This window comes from Cryptomeria japonica, chromosome 4, assembly GCF_030272615.1.
Source record: "Cryptomeria japonica chromosome 4, Sugi_1.0, whole genome shotgun sequence".
NCBI classification, from domain to species: domain Eukaryota; kingdom Viridiplantae; phylum Streptophyta; class Pinopsida; order Cupressales; family Cupressaceae; genus Cryptomeria; species Cryptomeria japonica.
The window spans coordinates 81,743,995-81,759,056 of record NC_081408.1 but is presented as its reverse complement, the minus strand read 5'-3'; positions in this window follow the sequence as shown (position 1 = coordinate 81,759,056).

Sequence of the window (15,062 nt, the reverse complement as noted above, 5' to 3'; positions counted from 1 at the left end):
GTGAGCCTTTGGAGGATCCTATCAACAGCATGCACCTTCGCAGGTTCTACACATAGCTCTTCGGAATATCCTAATTAGAAAATACAAAAAAATCAAAAAATTCAAAATTACAAAAAAAATTATAAAACATAAAAATCGTTACTTGGTGAAAACCTGGCAAACAGGCGCCTTGTGACACAAAAAAGAAAAATTGAAAAATCCAAAAAAGTAAAGAGAAATAAATTCGTCCAATGGTGAAAACCACTGCGGTGGCGCCCTGGGCAAGTACCATGGTGAAAACTGGGTCACCAGTGCCATGCGTAGAGACATTGCTCCTCCCTCCTTCAGGATTCTCTTTCATCACTTCACTTTGCACACACTCACAACCTATTCACTCACAATAAACTTACCCATTCCCATCATGACTTGTTATTGATCTACCTAAGATTGGTTAGCCATTCATAATAAACCTCCCTTTTCACTCCCTTTCCATCCATAATAAACCAGATCCTATCTGTGGCTAAGGCAAATCCTACATCTAGTGATGGGTGTGGAACTGAGAGCATCACATGTTTTGAGGAGTACAGTTTCTTCCAGCTTTCTTCAGTCTATCCGCGCACAATCTGCAATAAAGCAACTTTTGCATCGCAGATCCACAATAAAGTTGTCTTCTCCACAATAAAGTATCAGTTTCATGGATTCAGTCAGTTTCAGATGCGACACAACAGTAACAATGGGCTTCAACAAATCAAATCTTTCAACAGACTCAGACAACATTATGGTTCAATGCTATCTATCCTTTTTGTGAAAGTAAACATTGTGACCACAATCAAATAAGACTTATACAAGTGACAAGAGACACTAAACTTGAGGACTACAGTGGATGTTAGTGTCAGGTCTTGTTTTTCTTTTGATTTTATCTTTTGGTGACATGTCTTTTAGCTTTTCCAGGATGTCTTTGATTAGAGATTCTATCTCTAGGATGTCTTTGACTAGAAAGGCGAGGATGGGGTATCGTCACCTATTTGCATTTGCTGTCTGTGGATTATCTTTTAGTAATGCTATGACTTGTCCGAGGATATGAGGACACTGTGAGTCTAGTATGAACTGGGGCATTCCTTGTTTGTGACTGTCTTATCTCCATGCAAACAGGTACAATGACTTTCTGGGTCGAACATATGCCTCGATTGTCATAACCTATTTTGCCATAATAAAGCTCAATGATGATAATGCACAAGAAGCTCTTTCACTTTCATATCTTCTATCTTTCATCCCCCTTTCTTGATTGACTTCCATCGCCCTTCTTGAGTCCGCGTAGCTTGCTATCACATGACTGAGTATAATGACACACCAAAAACATTTGCATTTCATGTAGTTTGCACCTGCATTACCACATATAAGCATTTCATACATACATATAGATATCACAAATGCATCACATCCTGCACACAACACCTGTTAGCACAATTTACATTTGCATTATCATATTCATCTGCATTACATACATTCACATTTGCATCATGCATCACATATAAAACATAAGAGAACAAAAATATATTGCATCATATACATATTTGCATCCATATCATAAGCATCACACAAGAACATCTCATCACATAGGTACACATGCATATAGCTGCCGCAAAAATGAATCAGCTCATATATATAATCAAATGTGTCATGATACAATGATGTCAAAAATCATATGGCTACAAAATCACCCGCAGGTGTCTACAATACAAAAATGGTACAAATACTGATACAAGGGAGCCCTCTATGGCTATGATGAACTCCCTCCCTCGGAGCCGCCTGGCCTCGACGGAGTCTGAGCTCTAGAAGGACCCGCTCCAGGATCACCCTGCCTATCTGGTGGTGGTGGAGGACCCATGACCCCACCACTCGATGCCTGTCTCCTCCGGCTCCCTCCTGTAGCCGTCGCTGTCCGCGATGGTCTATGGAAGCTCCTCGCCTGCTGATCTACTGGCACAACACCATAATACAAGTCCCTCCAGTAGGCGATCTCCTCTCCAACTCGCAGGACATATGCGTAGCCTGCTCCTGCGTCCTCCACCGCCTGCCTCCCTGCCCTCAGCGCTGTCTCAGCCTCAGTGTAGCGCTGAATCGCTTGATCCCTCTCCCGCTCAGTATCCCTAAGCCTAGTCTTGAGTCGGTCCCTCTCCCGCTCGAGATCCTGGATCTCATCTGCCTGGCCCTGGCAGATCTCCCTGAGCTCAATCAGCTCATCCTCCTCTGGATCCCCACCCTCTGCCTCTGCCTGTGGCTCTCCCTCTGCGGGTGCCTATACCTGTGCCTGCCTCTCTACCTATGCCTGAATGGGTACCTATCTCTGTGCATGCCTAGGTACCTATACTTGTCTCTGACCCTGCACCTGTGCCTGTACTGGCACCTGTCTCTGTCCCTATCCTTGTGCTCTAGGACCCTGTGCTGCTGGTACCTGTAGGGGCAATCCACCGCGACCCCTCACCACCTGGGCCTGTCCCTCCTGTCCACCCTCCCTCTGAGGTGCCACCCTCCTCTCCCCAACTACACCCCTCCACCTTCATCGGCCTCTGCCTCCATCACCCCCACCGTCATCATCATCATCTCCTCCTGCGTCTCCCTCCAGTAGCTCTCCTAGATCTGTCAACCATGGGAACGGATGCTTTGCCCAATATGCGGAATACTCTGCATCCATCCCTGCATCCTCAATCTTTGGCCACATATCCCAGGGTAGGGGCACCATCTCTGCCAGCTGTGTAACTGCCTGATCATATGACAATAGAGGCCCGAACTGCACCTAATCCCTCACTGTGCGGGCATACATACCCGAGCCTCGTGGCATCCTCTGGATCCTGCCATACTGTCTGCATACCCTATCCACCAACTGTCTCTCCAGTATATAGGGCGTCCACCCAATCAAATACCTACTCCAGAAGGTGAAAGGCAGCTCCACTGCGTCATCCTCCCACTCCTCACACCCCAGATACGGCCTCCAGATGACGACATCAATGTCATCTATCACTTGCTGCCAATGCTCTAACTTGCCAATCCGAGGCTGCGAAGTGATCATATCATACAAATGAACAAAGCTCCGTCCATGACCCCTACCTCTAAAATGTATCGGCCATGTGATAGATAGATGCTCGTATGCCCACACCTGCAATAGTGTCACTCCACAGCCCAGTCCCACTGATCCATGGTAGACGAAATGGTGAAGCTCATAATATAGGTGGGCCAACACACATGGACCCCATGCATATCTGGTGTGCTGAGTCACCAATATCTCCAGTGCTCCTCCCCAGCCCACTGCCAACCCCCGTGTCGCTCTGTCCGGACATAGGAACCCACTGATAGCTCCTCCAATCACAGCTGGCAAGGCTAACCCTGTCGCGGTCATGGTGTCCCATTCCACATGCCCTGCTCTCATCTCTAGCCCGAGATCCTAGAACACCCGTCTCAAAGCCTCCCTATCTCCATCTCGATCGTATGGGATCAGATCTCTATCGATCGGTATGCGTAGAATCCTGTAGACATCCTCAAGCGTCACTGTCATCTCCCCCATCGGCAAATGAAAAGTGCATGTCTCAGAATGCCATCTCTCGGCTAGCGCAGTCAGCAAACCCATGTTTGCCCGAAACTCAGGCACATATAATATGTGTCTCAATCCCATCTCCTCAATAGCAGCTCTATCCTGAAATGACAACTCCGGTTGCAATCTCTATGTGGACGGGAATCTCTCCCATGACTCTAACATAGGCAAATACTCCTGCAGTCAAACAAATCAATCATGTCAGTCACCGTGGCATTCACTGTTCATCACAAAATGCTACTCGCTATCTAAATGCATATGGTTATCTCTCTTAGTGACACTCACTGTTCATCACAAAGTGTTGCTTCTATCCTAGTAGTGCTCTCTGTTCATCACAAAGTACTACGTGTGTGACACTCACTGTTCATCACAAAGTGTTGCTCACATTTGCACTCCCTGTTCATCACAAAGTGCTGCTCCTACTTTGGGTACTCCCTGTTCATCACAAAGTACTCTATCTTGGTGCTCCCTGTTCATCACAAAGTGCCTTGATCTATCCTAGTCTTCCTAGAGGACCTGCTTGAGTGTATTCTCTCAGTAGCTTATCCAATCGACAACGTATGTTCATCACAGAACTGTCGATTTGACCTAGAAGACCATAACCTTGCATTTTCAGACATAAACACGTTTCTACCTCACAAACATGCCTATAGACTGCACAAGCGCGCCTGAACAACGCAAACGCGCCTGTTTGACATAAACGTGCCTACATTATTCATAAACGTGACTTTGGCACACAAACGCCCCTTCAGGACGTAGACGTGCCCGCATATGCCACAAACGCAGTTCCAGACGCATACGCACCTGGCACCGACACAGACGCGCTTGGCGGACACAGACGCGCCTAGCGGACACAGACGCGCCTAGCGGACACAGACGCAGACGCGGTTGCACGTTTTTGCACTTTTTTTGTGCCTTATTCCTAAGCGCATTTATTGCTAACTAGCATGCATTAATGACAAAATTGAATGCATCAAAGTACGAGGAGGTTTGGTGGTACTTACCGGCTCTCCTGCCTCTGCTAGTCTCTGAAATTGGCGAACACGGTCGAATCTGTGTATGAAAGCCATCGCTGCTAACTGCTGCTACTCTTTTCTCGCTCTGCACTGTGATCTCATGAAGGTGTAGATGACAATGAGGATGTCTTTTGCTTGTGGTCTATCTTATAGCCTACCCTAGCCTTGGCCTTCATTTCCCGAGTTAGTCTTCTTCATCCTGTGACTTTGTCACTTTATCCAGTCAGTCCATTCTAGCCTTTCTTTCTTATCGAGAGATTGTCTGCAATCTTTTTAGACATTTTCATCCAATCTCTCGAGGGGGCATATCATTCTCATTCTGGGGCAACTTTGTATTAGTTCATCTTATCTTCTTTGAAACAACGCGACAAGTCGCATTGTCTCAAAGAGGGGCAAAATGTAGACACCCAAAATTGTCATGTCTAATTAAATAAATATTTTATTTATTTAATTATCTAAGCTTAATTCTTCTATTAATTAAATAAATCCTTATTTATTTAATTAATTCATTTATCCTCTTCTAGCCTTATTTCTCATTTAAATAAATACATTTATTTATTTAAATTATCCTTTTCCTAAATTAAATAAATATTTAATTTATTTAATTATCCCACTTCTTCTATTAATTAAATAAATCTTTATTTATTTAATTAATTCAATATTTTTTTCTACACATGACACGTCATTCATCTCTTAATTCCTACACTACCTACATCTTTCATTATCTTGGTATTTCTTTTACCTACCCTCTAATCTTAGCCGACCTCTCTTTTTACACCTCTCAATCTTATCCTTCCATTTCATATTGTGTCTTCTATTTAAGGAGATGCCTTCTTCATTATCAAACCCTAATCACTCATGCTAATGACTAATCTTGAAGACTTGGCTACACTACGATCCTACTTGCAACCACATTCCGTTCTTTGTTGAGCTCTTGTGCATATAAAAATCTGAGAGCAAATATATCAAGCAAGATCAATGGAGATAGGAAGAATGGAGATCAAAACCCTATTGGACATGTGATAGTATAATCTTTGTGATTTCATGTGATTTGCATTGTCTTAGGTAATCTTCATATGTTATGGTGGATCTTTGTTGATTGTTAGGCTAGGGTTTTGTGGTTGGATTCATTTAGCCTTTCAATGTTGTTATTATTGTTGTCCATTTTCACCATATACAACAGTAGCTGAACTATTAGTTGCCATAGGATCTTCCTCAAGCAGTTAAGCTTCTGCAAAAAGAGGACCAGGCTCTGATACCAATTGTTAGGATAATCGGTGGACAACTGAGAGCGGGGGGGGTGAATCATTTGTCAATAGATTATGCAAATTAAAGGACTTAAAACCTTTTACTAGAATATAAGAAAATAGATATCGGAATAATTGATAAAACATTAAAGCATAATTGAAAACTAGAGAATCAATACCATGCAACCATAATGCATAACACCATGATTTGTGTGTGGAAAACCCGGTAAAGATAAAAACCATGGTGGGAAACCCTACCCATAGTCAGATGATAATTTTGCAAAAAGTATATGCTTACAATAGGTGCCTGCACATGCAAGAAGGCACACTAACCCAATACTATCCCTACAACTCTTGGATTACCTCAAAAATAACCATCCATATTAATTTTTTGAAATTCCAAAGGAAGAGACCATTTACCGACTCTATTCATATTATTCAAATATATAACTTTAGAGGGAAGGTAGGTATTTTTTGATAGATGGTTCACTTTGCTAGCATTTTTCCTTACACTCAATCTATAATAATGAGTTATTGATAGTGGGGATGGAAAATGTTAATATTAAGGTGTCTGTTATCATCAATTTTAGCATGGCTGAAATCATGAGGCAGCCCTACAAAACTGGTCCATTTCGTACCTCACGCCCTCCAGGAAAGGCTAATCAACTCCATCAGTTAGTCGAACTTTGCTTTTTGTTGTTTGTTTTTGTTGTTTTTTAAATTGGTTGATTTTCTAGTTTTACCTGCAGGACGGACTTTAAAGTCCAACCTATAGGGTGTTTATATTTTTAGTTGACTCCACATCAAACTTTAAATTCTGATGTGCATGATTGGTAGTTTTAATTGTAGGTCAAATTTTAAAGTTCGACCTGTAGGGGGTTTCTATGTGCTAATCGAACTTTAAAGTCTGACTTGTACGACATGCTTAGTGCATTAATTGCACTCTTAACTTTATTTAATGTCATTTTAGGTTTTATTTTTCATTTTTATTAGGTTCTTTTGTTTGTTTGATCTCTGAGTCTACACCTTTCACTCATACAAGTATGTTCAAGGTGGTTTTGTGAGCCGATTTCCTCCATTCAATCACTACCTTGAGGTAGGTTTTGATTCTTTTTGTTCTTTTCTTGTGTTTATGCATATTTTTGGTGGGTTAGGGTTTTTAATTTTTGGTTTTAACTTTTAGGGTATGTCATATTTTTAATCCAAATACCCTAGAGTTTTTTTTCCCGTAATTTATCTTCCCACATGTCGGATTATAAAATCCGACAAGTGGGGAGTTGTTCTACCTAAGCGATTCACATCGGGCTTTACAATCTGATGTGAACAATTCAAGATCTTTCTCCCTGATCGACATGTCAGACTTTAAAGTCTTACTTGTCAATCCTTTGTTTTTCCCTAGTTGTAGGTTGGACTTTAAAATCCAACATGTTGCTAACTTTACAACGTTTCTATTTGCAGGTTGAACTTTAAAGTCCGACTTGCGTATGATCTTTGTTTTACTTGCAAGTTGGACTTTAAAGTCCCATCTGCAAATTTGTTTTTCCTACTTGCACATTAGACTTTAAAGTTTGATATGTAACCTATGATGTTTTTCCTTGCACATTAGACTTTAAAGTCCAATGTATGAATCTTGGTTTCTAACTTGCAGATCGGACTTTAAAGTTCGACTTGGAAGTTTTTGTCCTATTTTTTCCCAAGTCATTTTTGACTCGTGAAACTTGTTTTGTTTGATGAATTTTCCTTTCTAAGGCTAATGAGAAGTATTGAATGCATTTCTTTACAAATTCCTAAGCCTTCTTCAAGTCAACTTCCTTCACCAAGCAAGCCATCTGTGAAAAAGATGAAGTACAAGTATGATAAATACTTGAACATTTTCCCAGAGAGCTCAGTTGAGTCCAATGTCAAAGAGATAAGGGATATAAAGATTGGTCATGTGGACATGCAAGAGTTCATTGATAGAGTTGAGAAAACCCCTTCACATATGGAAAGCTAAATCAAATTAGAGTTTCACAAGTATGCTTCTTTCCCAGTAGCAACTCATGATCCAAATTTTGTACTTGCAATGGCATATCATTTTGATCTACATACAAGCTAGGTGAAAGATGTAATAAAAAATGTTGTCATAACATTAGACAGTGTTTTCTTCAACAATGTGTTTAAGGGTTCTCCAGTGGAAGAAGTAGCAGACATAACCAAAGAAAGTGCTCAAGAGTATTATGATAAAAATGAAATAAAATTTAAGAAAATGATCAATACAATTTTCTTATCTTCAGCCAGGGGCTCCACAACTTCAAGATGGCCTAAATACTTCTATAGGAGTGATTTCAATGAAGAATACAATGATATGGTCACTATGTTGGCACGAGTGAAAGGTCTAAATGATTCTCATTACTTTCAAAACTGCATGTGCTACTACATGAGCATAATTAGGAAAGGGAATACCAAAATATATTGGGGTGAGAATATTAGTGATGCACTTTGTGCACATTTGAAAGAGGTCAAAACAACTCTGAAGTTCTATATGACCTTGTACCTTGTGTATACAGTCGCCTCTATGAGGCAATATCCAGGTTTGTCTACAAAGGGTGATAGAAGGTTAGTACCTATTTGGAACTATTATGATCAACTCACAATCAATAATCAGAGAAGTCATTTCAGAAGGGTGAATGGCGCCTTCTTTTTGTCTAGAAGTGTATGTGTATACACCTAAAAAATGGTCTGAAGATAATTAATTGAATAAGCAATTATTTAATTAATCCTCCTCTCCAATTTAATTGAATTCACTAAGCAATTTTATTAAATTTCCCCTTTCATCTACTTATTAATAAATCTATGGATTTATTAAATAGGTTCATTTCATTTCACCCCTTTAATTAATTAATTCCCTCCATCCAAAATCATTCTTCTAAATTCTAATTAATTAAAACAAATCAAATTCATGAGTTGTTGAGATTAAGTATCATTTTCATATTATTTGAATTTTTAAATTCAAATTCTCCTAACTTCTACCACTCCTAAACCTAACCATTCCTAAACCTAACCCATTCTACCTACCACCATGTCCCCTTTCATCCAACATCTTCTAGAACATTGTGACACTTGTCACTAAGTGTTCCCTTTCATCCAACTCCTTCTAGAAGCCTCTTGACACTTGTCACCATAGAGATGACAGATGTTCCCTTTAATCCAACCCCCTTTGCCATCCTCCTCCAATTTAACCATTGATATCTTTTGATCAATCTTGACCGTTGATTCTTGCCATATCACCCCCAGCCTTGAGAAATCCTATAAATAGACCTCATTTTGGAGCTCAAAGGGTACCAATTTTTATATCATGATTGCATTCCATCACATTCTCATCTTATGCATTGTTATTATAGGCATCTAGCTTATAGTTTATCAGTTTTTGCAATGTTATCATGCTCAATTTTAGCTTAAATCTTAGCTTAATCATGTTAGATCAATCATTCATGTAGCTTAATCATGCTATTCTTGCTAAGATCATGCATTTGCATCATTCAAATCCTCCATCTAAGTGTAGTCAAGTCACTAGAATATGCATAATCAGATCTGAGAGCATTTTCATACTCGCATTTACTAGGAGGCAATAAGTCGATTAGCTATGGTTTTGTCTTTCTTTGATTTAAATCTTCTAACCATGCTTGTAATGATTTATTGAGTGCATTGTGGTTGTAGGTACATGTACACTTCATAGAGCATGACATTTTGGCACCCACCATGGGGTAGAAATCATCATTTTCAGCCTCTCAAGCTTCAACAAACTTCATCTCTACCGGATCAGAATTAGAATGTCGTACAAGTTGATTTTCCAACTCGTACGAACTACCTTTTAGCCCAGGATGACACTTCATCCTAACTCATACTAGGTATAATTTTGACTCGTACGAGCTTTTAGATTGAAAATTCTTTATTCATTCTAGCTCATTCATGTGTCGTACGAGCTGGTTTTCACTGTCGTACTAGAGCTAATTCTATTTCGTATGAATTTCTGGCTTCAAAATCTTATGTCGTACGAGTCTTCTTTTATTCCTATGTACAATCTAAATTTGTGTCATACTAACTGATAAATCATATCGTACGAGTCTTTGGTTCTCTGTGTTTTTCCATAAACTGCAAATTAGAATTTTCAAATTTGTCTATACCTTGGTAATTTGCATTTTTGAAGGCCTTCTGGTCATTTTTAGCCCTTGAAAGCAAAGCATAGCTAGTGTATGCTCTTTTAAAAACTCATCTACAACTCTTGTAGACCTTTCAAACGAGTTAAATGATTCATAATTTTGAGTCCCGAATAGAAAGTTATGCCTATTTGAAGTTAGGATAAAATTTCATATAGTTTTTTCTGAAAATTTCGTAGTTCGAATCACTAATGCTAATCCTATTATGTCTATGAGATGTTTGCAGCCTAACTCTTTTCTGTAGGACGCTTGTCAAAGATATGCTTGTCAAAGACAAATTCAAAACACAATCATGACTACTAATGGATCTATTTTGCAGGTTGCCTAAGGATTCACCAAAAAAAAACTTTGTGTATTCTTTAAGATTTTTAGGCACACTTCAATTTGGGCTTAAAGAAATGAACTGACTCATCTTTTTACTTTCATTAGTGGATTTCTTTAGCAGGCCTACCCTCCCGAGGAGTTATTAACTCTTAGCCCTTAAGGTCGGTGAGAGGAGAACGACCTACGTGGGAATGGCTAACACCAAGTAATCCAACCCACTATAAAATAAATGTGTTATTTATGAAAATCAAAGCAACGACAGTGCTCGGGAATAGCTCTCTTCTATATCATCAGGTATATCAAACCTTGGTTTTCAAGGTTGGGAGACCTCTTAATTGAGTTTATACCTCGATGCATCAAACAGATCCCTTACTAGTACCAATTAAAATAGAAGCTACCCGATTCACCTCCGAAAGGGTGATAATCTTTGTGCAAGAGAGAGAGTAACTTTCCCAAGACACTTTCCATATCATGGCCCCATTAGCATTTGGAGTCGGATAATACGTTGTTCAAAATCCATTGCGTGAGACTCAACGGATGTATTTTGATTAGCTATTGGGTGTGTACCTAAGTCAGCAAGCAAAGGTTTTCATTCTCAGCCAACTTCCTTAGGGTTCAGCTTGATTGGAGTCATTTATCACATCATGTGTTTGTTTTGTATTCATCCCTAAATGAGAAAATCAAACACCATAAAATTGAATGCCATCAACAAAACATCATCAGAATTCAAATATCAAAATCAGCAAAACAAACACTTTTTACCATTCTCTACAACCTGCCGTACGAGCTTTAGTTCTCTATAGCATGAGTCATAATCTCTATCAGACAAGTTAACTTGCATAAAATCATTTGTCATACTATCTACTATCCTATGTCGTACGAGTCAGCGGTTTTGCATATGGTTCATAAAAGTGTGTTGTACGAGCCTCTATTTTTTATATAAAAAAATATGTTTTGTCGTATAGCTCTGTATCTTATGTCGTCCTAAGCTAAATCTTATGTCATATGAAACTTTGCATCTGTCAGTCCAGAGCTATGTCCTGCATGCCTATTTCAGATTTATCATTTCTACCTGATCAATTTGCAGTAAGCATAAACACTTGTTATCTATCAATCCGTGCTTAGATTGTTTGCTTGGTTTGCTTGGTCAAGTTATCATCCGTCAAAATCAGACCCTAGAAGATAAACACCCCAATATTTTCTCAGTGTTCACCCTTAACAAGTTCAAAATCTAAACATCTCAAAGTGCATTATCACCCTCTTTGATAAACTGATCACTCAAACATAGTTTCTCATCAGGATCAATCATTCTTTATCATGAAACTAAAATGTTTGGTCAAGATAACCTTGTCCCACATCGTAGGATATATCATTCCTACTGGACTTGTTTCTTATCAAATCATCACCATTGCACTCCTAAACTGAAGATCGAAAAACTTGCAAACTTTTAAACACTTGAATTCTCTTTTAGTGTCATATCACTCTATTGCCTTGAAATTGACTATTGATCACTTACCCAAAACAATCTTTTGGACAATCAATTCCTAGCACAATATGAAACACAATGCCCATTTTAACAGGAGAGCAGAGACATAAGATCCCCGAAACATTTGAAATAGCTGAAAATCATATCGACATGACATACCAAAGAAAACACAAGAAGAAAACATGACAAACCAACATATCAGAGAAATCAAACAAGTCCAAAATCAAAATCCAACTATGTTAAAACCTCACAAGGATTCAAATACATCTCAAAAGAAAAGTGGTTCTTTTATGCACCTCTTAAAGAGATCCCTAAAGGATTTGGCTAAAGAAGATCAAAATCGTGCACCCATGTCTAACAATGATCCATCCATCCATAAGCAAATTGATTATCCAAAGGCATCTATTCCTACACCTCCTAAAAGCTTGCAAGAACCTTCCATAGCATCCTTGCCAAATAATACCTCCAAAGATGAAGTTCCCCAAGGGATATCCCTAATGGCCATCAAACCTATTTTAGAGGATCCTATTCAAAGCTCATCTCCTTCATATCCAAGCATTGATTCATTGAAAAATCCCCATAGCACTTCCTTGCAAATTGAAGTCCTCATTCATAGAACACTTGTTAAACATGTCCTGATAGATGGTGGAGCTAGCTTGAAAATTTTCTCTTTGAGTCTTGTTCGTGCTCTAGGATATTCAGAAGATGTAGCTGATCCCCAGAAAAGGATAAAAATCAAAACATCTGGTGAAGAAGAACATTATTCCAAAGGAATGGTGATGTTACCTATCAGGGTGGGACCCTTGCAAAAAGATACAACATGCCAAGTTTTAGACTTGGACCTACCATACAATATACTCTTGGGGGGACCATGGATACATGACATATAGGCTATTACATCAACATGTGATCAGTGCTTAAAATTTCCATACAAGGGACAAGAAATCACAATATTAGCAGACTCAAATCCATTGTAGTTTTGTAGTAATCTGAAGAACTCTCTAGGGTTATTCACTAGCAACCATTTCTTAGATATTTATAGCAATCATCTTTCATCATGGAAGTTGGATCATCCTCTACACCTACTTTCATTGCAAATCAAAGTGTTGTTGAGGTTAAGGATCATCCCAGGCTAATTTTCAAGCAATGTCCGCATATGGCCACCTTGGATGATTCGGTTGGCACATTTTCATGTGTTTCAGAAGGAGTTGTTTATGTGGAAGATGTCAAAGCATATATCACTACCACATTGAGGATATGGGTACTAGTGACATCAAGAATATATATATGAATGAGTTTATGGGTGATTCCGGAAAGATCGAACCCAAATATAAGCACATTGAGGATCTAGGGTTTACTAGCATTCTTGATAGCCCTGAATTCGAAGTTGAGATCATCTGATATGTACTAAGAGAAGTTCATGGAGAGTTAATTTGGTTGGACAGTCCATAGAAGATCATGAAGGAGGCCATTAGGGCCATCACCGATTCATCATAGATTGGTCAGTGTCCGGAGAAAAAGATTTCAAATGATCAATTTAACAAACTCACTAGTGCAACTTCGGACCGACAATCGATGAGGGTCAGCACCATCACTAATCGAGACATCACATTTGGCAACATGATCATTGGGTATAAGGTAACTCAATCCAATCATCTCAATTCTATTTCTAGCTCCTGCATATATATCACTCATAAGATTATGAGAGAAAATGAGAAAATAGATCTTTGTGGATGGATGAATGATGAGTTGTTAATTAACCTAAGAAAGATTAAAGGACAGGAAAAGGGGATATTTTGGTATATGGGAATCTCATTGTCTTCTTGATTCCTTAATGAAACTCCCAGTTTTGGGAAGAGACAGTGGGCATTTGATATCCTGGTAGGCAGACAATTGAGGCAATCTATTGCTATCTTGGGTAGCCTGCAAGATGATAAAGTTTGGGGTTACTTCAAGGCATTTCAAAAAGCAATAAAATCTAGAGAGAGGGTTCCTAAACACATTGTTGAGAAATACTCAACTGAGATCTGCTTTATGGTAAAAAATGATGTAACCTCAATGGAAGCAGTTAAACCCCAGAAGATATGGATAGAGGAGATGGGGTATGAGGTTGATGCTGAGATTTTGGATGCTTATGCTAAAATGTTGATTGATACTCCAATTAATGAGGCTTAAAAGTCTTTTGGTACTGCAAAGAAAAAGAAAAAAGAGATTCAAACTGAATTCAATAGGAAGAAGAGGGAGAAATAGCAAGGTAAGGCTAGAAATTTTTTTGAACAAGTATCTAAGGAAATGAAGGCCTTAATAGATGTTGTTCTGGCAAAAGGAAGGAAGAGGAAAGAGCCTGAAATCTTCATTGAGCCTATTCCATCATACTCTGGAACTAAAAATGACACTCCTTTAGCATTTAAGATGGTATTGAGGAAGAAAGGTGAGGAGTCTAAGGAGGAAGAAAGGAAGCAACTCGTAAGAAAGGTCACAATCAAGGTACTGGCCAACAAATCTGAAAAAGAAAAGAGCTCCAAAGGAAACATCTCTTACACCTTCTACACCATCCGATACCGGTAGAAGAAAGAAGAAGGCTGACATAGACCTTGCTATTGTATCTGGTAATGTATCTATAATCCCTCCCAAGACTTGTGCAGAACTGATAGATGAAATCACCAAGGATGGTATGTTGAAAAATGTACAATATTATTATGAGCACTTAGATGATGATGAGAAGAAATAAATTGAGAAAGCAATTTTATTATACCTGAATATATTTAAGAAGGCTTTGTTAGAAATTGAGAAGCAAATACCGACACAACTGAATGACAATCTAGATGCTAGGAGATTATCTGCTATGGAGGAGGATAAGTGCATAAAAATTCAAGAGTTATTAACTACTTGTGGTTCAATTACTCCAAATGAGTTGGATATGTGTTGGTATTATGGATGTGTTGCATTGGTTTTGTCATTGATGGCAACACTTGTGAACACTTATCAGCACTAAAGATCTTTGGTTATGATAACCGACATGTTTAGTGACTTATGCATAGTCACTGGTATCTGGTTCACCGGCAGGTTATATTGTTCACTGGCACTGAGGATAATCTGTTATCATCTGGAGATTACTTGGTTATGTCGAAGACATTGTTTGGACACTTGGTTTTGGTGATTTGGTTATTGGTCTAATTGAGTTTGCATATTTGTTGTTACCAACAAATAGGTCTAGGTTATGGA